The following is a 15,141-nucleotide window of genomic DNA, read 5'->3' on the forward strand; positions in this document are numbered from 1 at the left end:
ATCTGTTATCTCACTGGTGTATATGACGAATGGGAAACGACCAATATTTGAAATTCAAAACCAGTTCAACGCGAGGCTAAGAAGTGACCTTAATAATTGATGAGAAAACAGTCACCCTCGGCAGACACGAACACACCGTCTATCTCCTGAGGTGGGGAATCTGAGCCCAAGCGTTGCTCTTACATCATCTGTTCCAGGCCAGGAGCAGTGTGGCAGATGGCGGCAAGGCAGAGACAGCAGGACAGTGCGGTGGACACCCCTGCGTGGTCCTGAGTGCGCACGGGAGAACGCTCCTCCTGAAAATGGCAACGCAACGGGTGACGATGCCTCCTGAAACCGTCGCTCTTCCTCTCCTGCCTGCTAGGACACACTCAGTCAGCATTACCCGAAACCTCTCTTCCTCCCTGTGCCCCTTCGGCCCAAGTTATTACAGGGCAGGGGCTAACACAACCACGGGGCACAACTGTGCTCTAATCCTGGCTGGTTTTTCTCTCTCGCTTCCAATTTTGTTTATTACGGAATCATTCAACGAACATCTACAGAGTGCCTGCATGATGCCAAGCTCTGTCGTAGGCACTGCAAATACAGAAGAGGACAAGACTTACAAAGTCCCTGTCTCAGGGTATTTATACAGTAATGGAAGAGGAGACCAGTGAATAAGTGGGCAATTAATGAAATCATCTCAAATAGTAGTAAGTGCTACAGAGGGAGTTCTGCTCCACTACAGGAACCCTGGCATGTCAGGATGGCTGCCATTGCTTCAAGTCAACCAAGACTCAACAGGCCACACTGAAGACATGATGATTCCACAGAAAGGGACAGCGGTAGGTCCAGGACGGGGTCTCTCAAATAAAGACAGGGAGAGCATCTGCCCTTCAATGTGGGGAGTTTCCCAGAGAGGCAGGGGAGATTACTGACAAATAAAATGACAGATATGGTATAACCAAATTCAGTCCAGAGACAGGCAACTTTGGGTGCAACGTAAATTTGTTCCTAAATCTATCCTGGGAAGTGTGCTTAAGGGACTTGGAAACATTTTTGGCAGAGAAGAATGGCATTAAAAAAACCGAAGGCACAGACAAGATGGAGTGTTCTTACCCAAGGGGTTTTACATAAACCCCTTCTCAAGGGCCCCGTAGTGTGTGATACGGATGGGCAGGGAATGCGTCCTGCGCCGCATGGGAACACAGCCAGACATACCAACCGTATGTACGAGGCAACCGCACTGAGAACCACACGACTACGGAAAAGAAACGGTGGTGGCGGTTCTCGAAGCCGAGGGGTGAGCACCAGCGATGCCACCAACGCTGCCCACCCTCCTTCTCCTGGACACATAGTAGGGCTGCATTTCCTTCCACTGGATTCGGTAGGGCCGTAAGACAGAGGACCTGCATGATGGGAGAAGACAGGTGGCCTGCATCCCAGCAGGGCCTCAGAGCAACATATACCCACAACACTTCCTGCTCCCAGGCGGCTTGACGAAAAAGAAACAAGCGTTACGAAGACAGGAAGTTTCACAAATGTACCTAAATCATTTTTTTCTATTTTATTTACATTATTTTTATATGTCCTTGTAGGAATTTCAGCTTTAATATTTTAAAATAAGTTGCTAGGGGCTTCCCTGGTGGCGCAGTGGTTAAGAATCTGCCTGCCAATGCAGGGGACATGGGTTCGAGCCCTGGTCCGGGGAGATCCCACATGCCACGGAGAAACTAAGCCCGTGCGCCACAACTACTGAGCCTGCGCTCTAGAGCCCGTGAGCCACAACTACTGAGCCCTCGTGCCACAACTACTGAAGCCCACGCACCTAGAGCCCGTGCTCCGCAACAAGAGAAGCCACCGCAATGAGAAGCCCGCGCACCACAACGAAGAGTAGCCCCTGCTCGCTGCAACTAGAGAAAGCCCGCACGCAGCAATGAAGACCCAACACAGCCAAAAAAAACCAAATTAATTAAAAAATATTTAAAAATAAATAAGTAAAATAAAACAAGTTGCTAAAATACGTAAACATCACTCTCCTTTAGTTTCCACCTGTGTTACGGGGGCGTGGCTAAAGTAACTGACAATGGCCCACCCACCTGGATGTAACAGAGGCACAGGTGAGCTCCTCGGAGGTCACCATCCTCATCTCTCCTCCAATGCTCTTATTTCTAATAGTGTGCATTGTAGACAACAGGAATACTCTTTCTTTCTTTCTTCTTTTTTTCTGGCTGTGCCACGTGGCTTACAGGATCTTAGTTCCCCAACCAGGAGTCAAACCCGGGCCCCCTGCAGTGGAAGCGCAGAGTCCTAACCACTGGACCGCCAGGGAAGTCCCAGGAATACTATTTCTGTGGCCCAGGGCTCATAAAGAATAAGATGGATGGGACAGAATCAAAGAGTAAAGGAATGCTGATCTAGATTTACTAATTAAAAAATACTATTTTAGGTTTCTTAAACCACCGGGTCCATGATATTAACCCTGTGCAAACATCCCACACGTGGGTGTAGTGAAAGAAATAACTTCATTATTTGGGTTTAAAACCAAATATATCTAGTGGTGACAATTAGACCCTTTTAGGCTTTGATATAATTCACAATTTTGTGCAGAATCCTACCTGCCACAAATATTTACAGAAATAAGTTCTATATCTGTATGTATAATATATACACGAGGCTCAAATTTTTGGTCAACAGGCAAGAATTAGCACCAAATACTCATTTAAATAGAACATATTTCCCACCTAACTCTTAAAGCAGGAAATAATTTAAGACCAAAATACAAATGGATGAGGAATTTTACATTTGATTCCATTTTGGGGCAAATAACCAGAATTAGTGGAATCGATTTCTAATACCCTCTTCCCATAATTTCCGGCATTGGACTAATAACTGTCACAGTTTTTCTATCACAGTTCAATTCAACAAATGTACTAAGGGCTATTCAAGCATTTTAGCATAGTGTTTTTGATGAGATCATAAACATGATACATTGTGCGTTCAAGTGGAATAGAAGCCGTCAAAAGACATCTCATGGAGTACTGGGTCTATGCATTTTCTAACTTAGGGGACCAACCAGTTGAAGGAGCATCTAACACAGCAGGACATGCCTGTGGAAACCAATAAATATCAAAAAAAAAAAAAAATGCCCTCCTCAAAATTCTATTATTCTGAGACTAATTCTTTACGTTAATGAGGAGCAATGTAAACAAGGGCAGCAGCCTTCAAAAGTATTTCTTGGCTGAAAGTGTGCCCACACTCCAAAGTCCCCAGATGCAGCAGAGCTGGTCTACAGTTTGAGTACAAAATGCAGAAGTGAGATCCACGCTGAAATTCTCATTTCCCTAAGGAGCAGTCAGATGATCCCTGCTGGGTTTGACTAATCAGGATAATTTTCATGATTTGGGGACTTTCCAGCCCGTATGAATGGTGGTGTTGTGTACTGAGAATGCTGCTATTTTCAGATTCAAAAGCACAGAGGAGAACTCACGTTGTTTGATCATTCTAGTTTCTCCAAATTTGTTTAACCATGAAAATCCTTTATAAAACCGAAGTTTTCTCCCCCTCACTGACCTACCTCACATTTTTCCATCGCTCATTATTTTAAGGCTCACAGACCCTGAGAAGTACATTTTTACATGCTCCAGTTCAGAGCTGCAGCCAGTATAAAGGATTTTTCTTTTTCTTTTTTTCCCAGGCACAGAAAAAGCCTCCATGGAAGCAGAACTGAGAGGGTCACTGAAGATTTTGCTTTTCCTTATTGGAATATTTATTCTGCAAATCCACTGATCTCTGTTATAAATGGAGCATTACATGAAATCCTGCGAGGGAGGAGGGGGCCCACATTAAAACCCAAGGGCTGTCTCAGCAACACCTGAGAACAAGCTAATAAGTTAAATTTACTGTATGTGCCTTCTCACATTTTGACACTAGTGAATAGGAAGCAGACACCCTGGCAGACAGGCCACCTTGACTGTACTGAGAAGTCTGACGACAAGCTCTATAAAAACAGTTCCACCTTGTACACTTATGCAGCCTGCTCTTTGCTGCTTTTGAAATAAAACAAAACCAACCCAAACAAAAATGCCCCAGGCGACAGTGCCGGCCACAGAACTGGTGCCAGAAATCCGGGCAGGACGTTGCTAGCAAAGGAATGTCATCTTTTCAATATGGAACAAGGAACAAGGCTCTAATGGGGCAGGGCTGCCAGAACCCAGCCTTTCCCCTGCACCCCAGACAATGCGAGCATTGTGCGGGCGGGAGATAGATGCACGCAGATTTTTATCCCCCTTTCTAGATATTTTTCAGGGATGAGTTCTAGGGTCCAGAGAACACAACTTTCCCCCATTCTGGCATTGCTTATCCATTGGACACATCTAGCCACCTTTCTGAAGCGGAAAAATACTGAACCAAAAAAAAAAAAAAAGACAGCTCATAAAAGGCACAAGAGAAATTCCAATCCCAAGGAAACTATTATGATGAAAGAAACTCAGAAACAAGGAAATGTTTCTAGAGAAATGTGTGATTTCCGTGCCGCGAGCGTTGTGTTGTGCTCGTGTAACTCTTGTGCTTAAGGACGCATATTTTTGGTACAACGCAAAAACAGAAAACAACTGTCTCACACGGTGCTCCACAGAAGGGCTAGCAATCTTCCAAAGCTGGAGGAAGAAGTGGCTTTGCTGCCTTCATGGGAGCCGTGTGTCCATCTCCAGCCGTCTGCTTGCCGAAGGGGTTTTCTGGGGTCATTCTGGCTACGTGTGATTTCTGCCTTGTGGGCTGACACTACCATCGAACCCCTGATAAAGGCCTCCCTCTACTGGGGAAGGCCGTCCCGGTCTCTCAAAACGTCAGAACCGAACATACTAGGGAATGAAGATGTTTAGGATCGTAGGCTTTGAAAAGATAGTTTGATGAGATTCAGGGGAAATTACGGGAACAATTGTATAATGTACCCTCGCTGGTTTCCACAGTAACCGTGTCAGGCTCAGCAACAGATTCCAAATCAAGGACGTGAATGGTAGATGGGTGCGTTTTTCTCACCTGTGAAATGGAAGTTTAAAAAAACCTCTTCCACCTACTTCTCTAAGTTTTATGAGGATCAAATAAAACACCTAAGGCAGGAACGCTCCGCTCTCCACTAAATTCACTATGGCTGTCCTATCGCTAACCACTGGTCTGTCCCCAGGCTCATGGCTAGACTCCATCTCCTGCAGCTGGCTTGGTGCTGCGCCCGGGTCCTGAGCCCGGGTCCTGACAGTTCTCTGTGCCCGCCCCCCCGCCCCCAGGACTGGCTTTCCCCTCCCCTGCACTCTCCTTCCCAGTCTGCCAGCGGGAATCAGATGCAGCTAAGGGCCTAGTGGACACTGAACTGTAGCACGGGGAGCAGGCTGCCTTCCGACTCACTGTGAGCAAGAGAGGAGGGGCCAGCCGGGGACGCAGGCCTTGAACGGTTACCTGACGAGGAAATTCTGTCCCAAACATGGCACATTTTGGAGGGCTTTTTCCTAACTGCAGCAAAGCTCAGCTGAACTGAATTCCGTAAAGTGAAAGTGCTTTAGAAACACTTAGAGGCGGTGTAAGTGTGAGGCATTTTTCCTGTTTCTGTAATTTTATCCAGGTCTGCAGGTGAGGAGAGAGGAATCCATACAGAGGGCAGACAGGGCATGCACAGCCCTGCCCTCGGGAAGAGCAATACGGGGGCTGGCAGGACAGGGGCGCCTGCCCTTGTCACCAAAGGGGAAAGGCGGAGGGGGGATAAAATAGGAGTTGGGGATTAACATACACACACTACGATGTATAGATAACCAGCAAGGACCTGCTGTAGAGCACAGGGAACTCTGCTCAGTACTCTGTAATAATTTGTATGGGAAAAGAATCTGAAAAAGAATAGATACTTGTATATGTGTAACTGAATGACTTTGCTGTACCCCTGAAACTAACACAACATTGTAAATCAACTATACCCCAATATAAAATAAAAATTAAATTAAAAAACAAAACAAAACAGGAGTGCCCTTGCCAGGTGATTCCACTCCTCATGACTTCTTTCCAAGACTTCAACCAGGAGAAGGAACTATAGAACTGAAAGCTCCCTATTTAACCTCTCCAGTAAAAGGTTTATTAGGGAGACGGCGGAGACACTCATCTCCCCAAAGTAACTAAATCATAACCTAGGATGGTGTAAAACCTATTTAAACAGAAATGATTTTCTGTCATAATTTCTATCACTCTCAGGAAACCCCAAACCATATACTTTTATTTCTCTGACAAAAAATACATTCTTGTTTTTGTTTGGTGAAATTGTAATACATTGTCACAATTCATTTTTAGATGATGGTCTCCAGGAATTTTGTAAAAGGAACTTATTTCCGCACCCCCCCAAAACCCTGGCGGCTCCACTCTTGCTTTAAGTCAGAAACATTGTTGATTTTTTGCTAATTATTTTCATTGACCAAAACTCCTTGAAACATACACTCGGGACATCATTGGGAGTAAACCATTTTCAAGTCAACAGGTTAATTCTGAATATCGGAGCTTGTTTCTCTAACGTATGACAAAGGGAGAAAGCTTTACCAAAAATTACAGACTTGAAGCTTGTTTAAAAAAAAAAAAAAAAAAGCAAATGAGAGTGTTCTAGATATTTTTAAACAACAAGCAGGCGAAGTAATTTAAACAAGCATTTATGAACTCGTAACTGTTAAAAAATTTATAAACCACGTAAAGCCACCAAATTAAATAAACTATTCTCACTCAGCCAACATGGGAAAAAAAATATAGGACTGCAGGAGAATTCAGAATTCACCCTCCACTTCCTGTTTATTCCTACATCAGAAGGAAAAAAAAGACAGATTTTTCCTGCTTTTTCAATCCAAAATGATTTCTCAAGTTAGAACAACATTTGTCCAGCAGCAGAAGTGTTTTCTCCTTCTGTAGGAACTAAATCTAGAAATAGCCAGACTGTCATTTCAGCTGTCTTGATGTTTCTGGATATGAAGGTAGATTCTAGATGTTGAGATTCTTATTTTTTTGTAAAGCACTAACAGCCCACAGTATTTTTGAGTATATCGATCCAGTTGCTAATCCTTAAGAGTTCGCTTAAAGACGGTATCAAAAAGAACATATCTTTTGCAGTGAAGGGCTAACCTTGAGGTGAAAAGCAGAAATTACTAAGGAAATGAGCTGGATTTTGGCCACCCAAGGCCTTGTCCTGTTTATAAATTTCATAAAAATGTTCATGGATATATAATCACAAACCCTATATATTTAGATGCAATTCATTACATAATTAGATAGAATATATAAGATTATACCACTATGTGCATTACCATAGAATTAAATCTGATTTATTACATGTCATTTATTACTATATTAATTACTATAGAATTAGATCTAATTTATGATTAAAAACACTTATTCAGGCCCTACTATGCACAGAGCACTACGCTAGGCATTGGTAGTAAAGCTCGGACAAGAGACCAGCCCCAGTCTTCCTGCAGTTTACAGTGTGACAGAGGAGGCTGGGAGCAAACAAACAGCTCCATAATAATAAGTTAATCACACGACTCAGCCATAAAAAAGAACGAAATAATGCCATTTGCAGTGATATGGATGGACACAGAGATTGTCATACTGAGTGAAGTAAGTCAGACAGAAAAAGACAAATATCATATGATATCGATTATATGTGGAACCTAAAAAAAATGATACAAGTGAACTTATTTACAAAACAAACAGAGTCAGAGATGTAGAAAACAAACTTACTTACGGTCACCAAGGAGCAAGGGAGGGGAGGGGTAAATTGGGAGACTGGGACTGACATATACACACTACTATGTATAAAATAGATAACTAACAAGGACCTACTGTACAGCACAGGGAACTCTACTCAGTATTCTGTAATGGCCTCTATGGGGAAAGAATCTAAAAAAGAGCAGATACGTGTATATGTATAACTGATTCACTTTGCTGAACAGCAGAAACTAACACAACATTGTAAATCAACTATACTGCAATAAAAATTAATTAAAAAGTAAGTTAATTACAGCTGGGTTAAGTGCAACAAAGGAGAACAACAGAACACGTGAAAGAGAAGGACCTAATGAGGGTGCCAAAGAAGGCTGCTCTGAGGAAACACAGCAGTGAGCCCTCCTGAGCACCTTTCATGCCCACTGATCCCCAGATGCCTACACAGGGCTGCGCAAAACCAACCTTAAGAGAAGGGACAAGTTTCCACGTTTCCGTGCAATTCTTCACGGACTATCCCAAGTTCCCTTGTTTTCAGATTGGTCTTTAATTTCTTCCTGGAACGCTCCTCTCCCGTGCCTCATCTGGAAAATGCTCACACATCCATAAAACCACCTCTTCTGTAAAGCCTTCCCTGGAAGTGTCAGAGGGATTCGAGTCTCCTTCTCTGCACCCGTCACGCCCTGCAACCTCCAGTGTCACAACACACGGCACATGCACTGTTTTCTCCTTGCCCGTACGTACACTCATCCTCTCACTCAGTAAATTTTCTACTATGTACCTATTATTTAACAGGCACTGTTCTATGTACTTTCTAAACATTGGGACACAACACTGGGAACAAAATACATAAAAACCTTTAATTTCTGTACCTAGAGCCTGTCTCATTGAAGGTGTTTAGTAAATGTCTGATCAGTGAGAGAATAAATAAGTTCTCCATTGTTGGCCAGTTTTATAAAGGAGGACAGTTCTTTGGGCCTATGAGGGGACCTACTCTTTTTGGATCAAGGACTGAAATCATGAACTTGATGGCAGGCTTCATAATTCAGCTTTAGCTACTACAGCATGCAGACATTGTCCCGTTTTTGTTATTGTCTTTCGTGTGTTATATTGTTCTTGGGACTGGATCTTGCAGCAAACCCCTAAGCAGAAGCAACTGTGAAGGGCGGGCAGAGCCCAGAATGGTCTCCAAACAGAGCATAATGTTCATGTTTATGGATGCTGATTAAAAACAAAAAAACAATGTCATCTTAAATGGCCTCGGTCAAATAAAATCACCAAGCACGTTTATAGTATTTAATAGGAGCTCTAAAATTAAGTGCAGACATCCATCTTCCTGATTGCAAAACTCTTTGTACTGAGCATACTACTTGCTGTCTGCCAGGAAAAAAACCCCAAACCAGCCCAGCGGCCGAATGCTGCCCTGGAGATGAGCGCCTCCTTCTTCAGAGGCAAGGAAAACAAAGGCAGATAAGAAAATGGATGAAGTGAGCCCTGAGGGATTGAGGGGGCTGGTGGAGTTTACACTCTTCAAGGCTGCTTTAAATAGCAGGCTACCAGCGTGACCGCGATCAAGCATCCCTCTGTGTCTCATGGGCTCCCCACGTGGGCTGGGCGCTGGCTCAGAGATGGGAAGTTTCCACCCACCAAGGGCAAAGCGGAGAGAACAAGGACTCAGCACCATTTGGGAGTGTGCCCATGGGTGGAGCCCGTGTGTTAACCGTCCCTCCTTGGGAAAGACTGCCTTGCAAGCTCTTCCTTCTTTTACTTATTGATGTAAAATGTCATTTCTTTTATGAAATGATCAAGACGATAGGGTTGTTTCTCTTTTGAAGTACGCTCCCACCTGTTTTTGTTTTTCATTTGTTGCCCCATGAAACCCCCAAACTGGCACACAACACACCACGCTTCCTACCCACTGTTTCAGTGTGGCTGAAGCAGTGAGGAATTTTCCAAACAGACTAGGATTGAAATCCAGCTGTGTGACCTTGGCCAAGTTCCTTAACCTCTCTGAACCTCAGTTTTCTCATGTTTAAAATGGTGGTCATAAAGCCTAACCCCCTGGAGGGCTGTGGTGAGAATTAAATGAAATATGAGTATAAAATGTCCCCATGCCTGGTACAGAGAAGGCATCCAACAGGAGCAGTTTTTTCCTCCCCCCCTACTCACCCCAGACTTGTAAACACCAGGGACTCCCACGCCACACAAGCTATTCCTAACAAGAAATCAGTGCACTTACTGGGTTCACTGTTGTAGTGTTTGCATTTGGCTTAGGACGGGGTTCAAACTTGTGGATTTGTTTTAGTTTCACAGCTTTGTTGAAGCCCAGAGAAGTTAATGGACACAACAAAGAAGGGAAGAAACGGCCCTAGAATCCAAGTTCAGTTTCTGACCTAAAATACCCCATTACATAGCCGGCTCCTTCGCAGCCATGAGCTCTCACCTGACTCCCTATCAAATCAGGTCCCCCTCCGTTATTCTTTACCAGACCATCCTATTCATTTTCTTCCAACTCTAAATTGTTTGCCTGTCTTCTGCCCTTGTTCCAGAAGGAACCTGTCTGTCACGTCCACTGCTGTATCTCTGGCGCCCAGCACTGCGGCCCTGGAATATAGTTTTTGGAAGAGAATTCTGCACAAAACCAGGGCATGATACAAGAAGGTATGTCATCAAATGTCAGCTCTGGCATCCTCACCCTTCTGCAGGGTGACTCTGCCACTTTTCCCCATAAGAGGTGGTGTTCGCTTCTCTACCCACTGAATCCAGGCTTAACCACGCTGGGCCAGTGGGACATTAGCAAATGCGATGGCAACCAGAGGTTTGCACACTGGTGCTTGTCCTGTCTTACTGATGGGAACCTGCCCACCACCACGTGAACAAACGCAGGCTAGGTTCACGGGTGAGGAGCAGCAACATGGAGAGAGGGTCCAGTCATCCTGTCAAGGCCCCGGTCATGTGTGTGAGGCCATCCTAGGCCTGCCTGGCCCAAGCCAAGCCAGCCCAGACAAGAAGCTCTGCGCAGAATAAGTAACAAATAATAAGTGTCGTTTGTTTTAAGCCAACAAGCATTAGAGCTTTTTGTTAGGCAGGAAAAGCTAACTGATATGGAAGATCATAAAATACATCCCACAAACCTCTCCAAAGTAAGGTGCCAGGTGTTTCTGGAAGTAGCTCACTTATAAGGAAATTGCTAATTTCTGGCTTTGGATGATAAGGAGGTGGGAGCTGAGCAGGAATGAGAGGTGGAGGAACAACTGATAGGGAGAGTGGTCCTGAAGCTGTTGCCATGGAGCCCGGGCAGGCAGGGATGGGGAGCAGCCGTCCTAGGCCCACAGTCCACCAGAAACAGCTGCCGCCACCTCTGACATGAATGCTTTGGGCCATCAGCTTCTGAGTTTTAGAAACTAAAAACAGGACATATCACCATGTACTTCTGCAGAGGTCAGGAAACTAGGCCCAAGGGCCAAACATGGTCCACTGCTTGTTTTTATAAATAAAGTTTTATTGGAACATAGCCATGCCTATTCATTTACATATTGTCTATGGCTTCTTTCATGCAGCGATGGCAGAGTTGAGTAGCTGTAACAGAAACCATATGGCCTTTGAAGCCTAAACTATTTACTGTCTGGCTCTTTACAGAATCAATTTGTAACAACTCCTGTACTAGGTAATCAGGGGAGGTTCCACGCAATGGCTGGGTCTTAACCTGAGTCTTGAAGGAAAGAGGCAGTGTTGATTTGGGTACAAAGGAATAGGGAATTGCTGAAAGAACATTACAAGAAGGAATACTGAGATTATAACCAATGTTACATGACTGTGTGCAAAAATAATTATAATAAGTTCATGACAGTACAAACAATAACTAAGCAGATATACCACTTACTATGTGCCAAGTATATGCTCTATAGTAACTCATTTTATCCTCACAACAATATTGGATGGTAGGCGGTATTATTATCTCCATTTTTCCAATTGAGAAAAGAGAGAGACACAGAGAATGAAAGATGCTTGCCCAAGGTCACAAAACTAGCAAGTAGCCCAGCTAGGATTCAAATCCTGGTATTCTCACTCTAGACTCCATACTCTTTGAAAGCTACAAAAATGGAAATGTAAATAGGATAAAGGCCAAAACTGTGCATAAATTCTAGCTATGAGCAATGAGACTGTTTCTTCAAGACACCTGAAAATCAGCTTTATTACTTTATATCATTAAACCTTCTTGGCTAACTACACCACGTGTTCATTTTATGTACCCTTTGTCCCCTATAAAAATTTGCCATTTGTCCTGTTCAGCTGGAAGTCCCCTAACAGGACATCACTATGGTACAGCTGGTGGTTATGATGCCCTGTTGATGCTGTGTCAGCACAGCAGCCACTGGCCGTTCCCAGAGGTAGCCCACAACCCACTCATTAAATTCTGAGGCCGATACTGCCGCCTGGTCCCTAGGGAGACAGAACGTTCTCTTCCCCAAACAATAGTCAATACGGTCATTCTGGTCACGACAGGCGGAAGCTACTGTGGATACTCCTTTTTAAAGATGTAAATTGGGTTCTGTTTGGGAATCCTACTTTACAGCAGGGGCTCCCAGCCCAGAGAAGTGATCTTTGATCTCCAGCCAAAGGATGGGCCAGCCCTTATAGGTCAACTGGGGGCCCATGGTGTATCTGCTGGTAGCCCAAAATGGTATCATGCCTGGGGCCCATTATAAACAACAAAACTAAAGATAGGCAGAATTCCCGAAGAGAAGTTGTTTCTTGACTCGTTACCTCATAATCACGGGGACAGAGTTCTAACAGATAGTCTTCAATAATACTAACTCTTTACAGACTAACTCTTTACAGACTAACACGGGGAGAGAGTTCTAACAGATAGTCTTCAATAATACTAACTCTTTACAGACTAACAGAGCTTACATTGATATACCTCTTTTAGAGGGCATCTTGGAAATTTGTTTAAGCCTTAAAAGTGTACAGCCATTGACTTAGAAATTCCACTTCTACTAATTTATCCTAAGTAAATTATCAGAGATAAACATAAAGGCTATTTATTAAAGCATTATTTACAGTAGAGAAACACTGAGAACACTTCAATTGTGCAACAGGGGATTCATGAAATATATTATGATATAACCATAAACCACAACATTAATGGCATAGCCATAAAAACTACGCAGTTGTTTAAACTTTGGTCATGAAAGATTATTAAATTTAAAAAGAAAGTTAAAACCAGTATACAACATAAAATTCTATCCTTGTAAAAAAACACCAAAAATAACAATATGCACATACTAATAGAAAAACAGGTTTAACAGGGGTTTTTCTCCCAGGGTAGAACTATAGTTATTTTAATGTTCTATTTTTTATGTAATAAATTCTGCATTGTGTTGGTAATTTTTAAAATGATAACAAAAGTTATATTTAATTTTTTTTAAAGTTATATATTTTTTCCTTTGGCTGTCACATTATACTTTTGCTTTCTCATGTTTTTCAGTTCTATGAATTTCGTCACGTTTTCCCAGCAAGTCAAAATGCAGACCAGTCTTCCTCAGCAACCAGGGGGAAAGGCAGTCCACATTTTCAGAGACCCACCCATAGTTCAAAAACCCTTTAGTCGGACAACTGGTTGGCAAGCTCATCTGACCTTATTGGGCTTATAGTTCTTTATTAAAAAGGTACACCCCAATAGGACCCTGAACAGCTTTACCAAGTTCATCAAAGTTGCTTGTGCTGCTCTGGGTTTTATTTTTGTTGGGTTTTTTCCTAAAAAGAGACAGAATCCCAAATTAAAACAAGAGGTCAGGGAATTAGCTGACTAAGAGGTGATTAAAACAGTTTGTACAGAGTGTGAAACTGCTTAATATGTAGGTAGGGCTTGGGATCTGGCACGAGAAGACACGCTGGATAATTTCTTTTCCCAGGACATAAAAGGAGCAGGTAAACTGAGTTATAACGTCCCTCATTAAGGTTTCTGGTCATGAGATGACAAAGTTTTTTGAAATAAAGGAGTGTCGTTTCATTTAACTTCCAAATGAGCACTAGAAAATGATTTATTTATAGATTGCACAACAAATGGACGGAGTGAACCGGGATTCTGCTGAAACCTTCCCAGATCTCGGGATAAATTTAAGTAGGTTCGGCGAGGGGTTACCAATAATAAAGCAGTAATTAGATGCACAGACGCTTTGCTTTTTATCCAGCTGCCAACTGGTTGCCGTGTTCTCTTCCTTGACCACCATATCTGAGGCTACTGGAAGAAGGGGCATTCCTTTCAAACCAACACACCCCCAGAGGAAGAGATATTCCTAAGGCTGTAATGAACTTCTCCAACCGGCCTCACCCTGTAAACAAATTCACGTTTATTCAAATGATTCGAAAAGGAAGGAAACCTCGCATAATTTCTTTGAGGGGCTGACACTCAGGCATTTCTTCAAGCTGTATCTTTCAGCACCCAGGATGTGCCAGGCTGTGTGTGAGGGGCAGCTGGGGTCCCGGGTCCCGGGTCCCAGGTCCTGGTCCACTCTGTGTTCCCAGGCCATCAGACGTGCTGTGAGCAAGACCGAATGCAAAAACGGCCCCAGCTGTCCTCCCCCTGTATTCCCGCCTCTTATCTTGTGACTTCGCAGCTCCTCCTGCTAAGAAGTTGAGTTTATGTTCTTACCTGTTGAGTACGGACTGGCCTTATGACCTGCTTTGGAATGTGTCAGAAGCACGAGTGTGTCCCTTCCGAGCCTCCGGAGGACTTGTGTAGCCCGACTCTCTCTTTTGGAACCCTGCCTGCAAATAACTGGGGCCAGCCCGACGGGATGAGAGGTCCCCCACCAACCGGCAGTACCCTCAGAAGCAGAGCCCACCAGCTAACCTGCGGCGGACCCGGTCCGTGTGGAGCACGGCTAGGACCACACGAAACCCCCAGAGGAACCTGGCCGAGCGCACCGGCCCATGAGTTGTAAGCCAAATTAACAGTTGTGGTTTCAACAACAAGGACCTCCTGTACAGCACAGGGAACTCTGCTCAATATGATGTAACCACCTAAATGGGAAAAGAATCTGAGAAAGAATAGATGCGTGTATACGTATAACTGAACCACTTCGCTGTACACCTGAAACGAACACGACGTTGTGAATCAGCTGTACTCCGATATAAACTAAAAAGTTAAAAATAAATAAATAAAAAGGCTGTGGTTTCAAGCCATTCCTTTTGAGGATGGTTTGTCACAGACTAGCTCCTGACCCATGCACGCAGTTAAGTACTAACTCTGCTCAGCTAAATACAAAATGCCTTGGAGCAGCTGGGGGCGGGGAAGGAGGCTGTAATGCTCCAACGTGTCTGCAGTGATCAATGCATCATGCAGTTTTGATGCATAAACAGCACACCTGAACTGCCATCGGCGGGAACAGAAAGAAGCCGTGTATCTAGGGA

At 43.8% G+C, this 15,141-nt stretch overlaps 1 protein-coding gene across 5 annotated transcripts in view; it reads right to left on the reverse strand.

Annotated features, from left to right (window-relative positions):
* Positions 1-15,141, reverse strand: part of RARB (retinoic acid receptor beta) — a 794,130-nt gene that overhangs the window by 132,406 nt on the left and 646,583 nt on the right. The window lies entirely within an intron of this gene.

The sequence above is a fragment of the Balaenoptera musculus genome, chromosome 4 (assembly GCF_009873245.2).
Source record: "Balaenoptera musculus isolate JJ_BM4_2016_0621 chromosome 4, mBalMus1.pri.v3, whole genome shotgun sequence".
Classification (NCBI taxonomy): domain Eukaryota; kingdom Metazoa; phylum Chordata; class Mammalia; order Artiodactyla; family Balaenopteridae; genus Balaenoptera; species Balaenoptera musculus.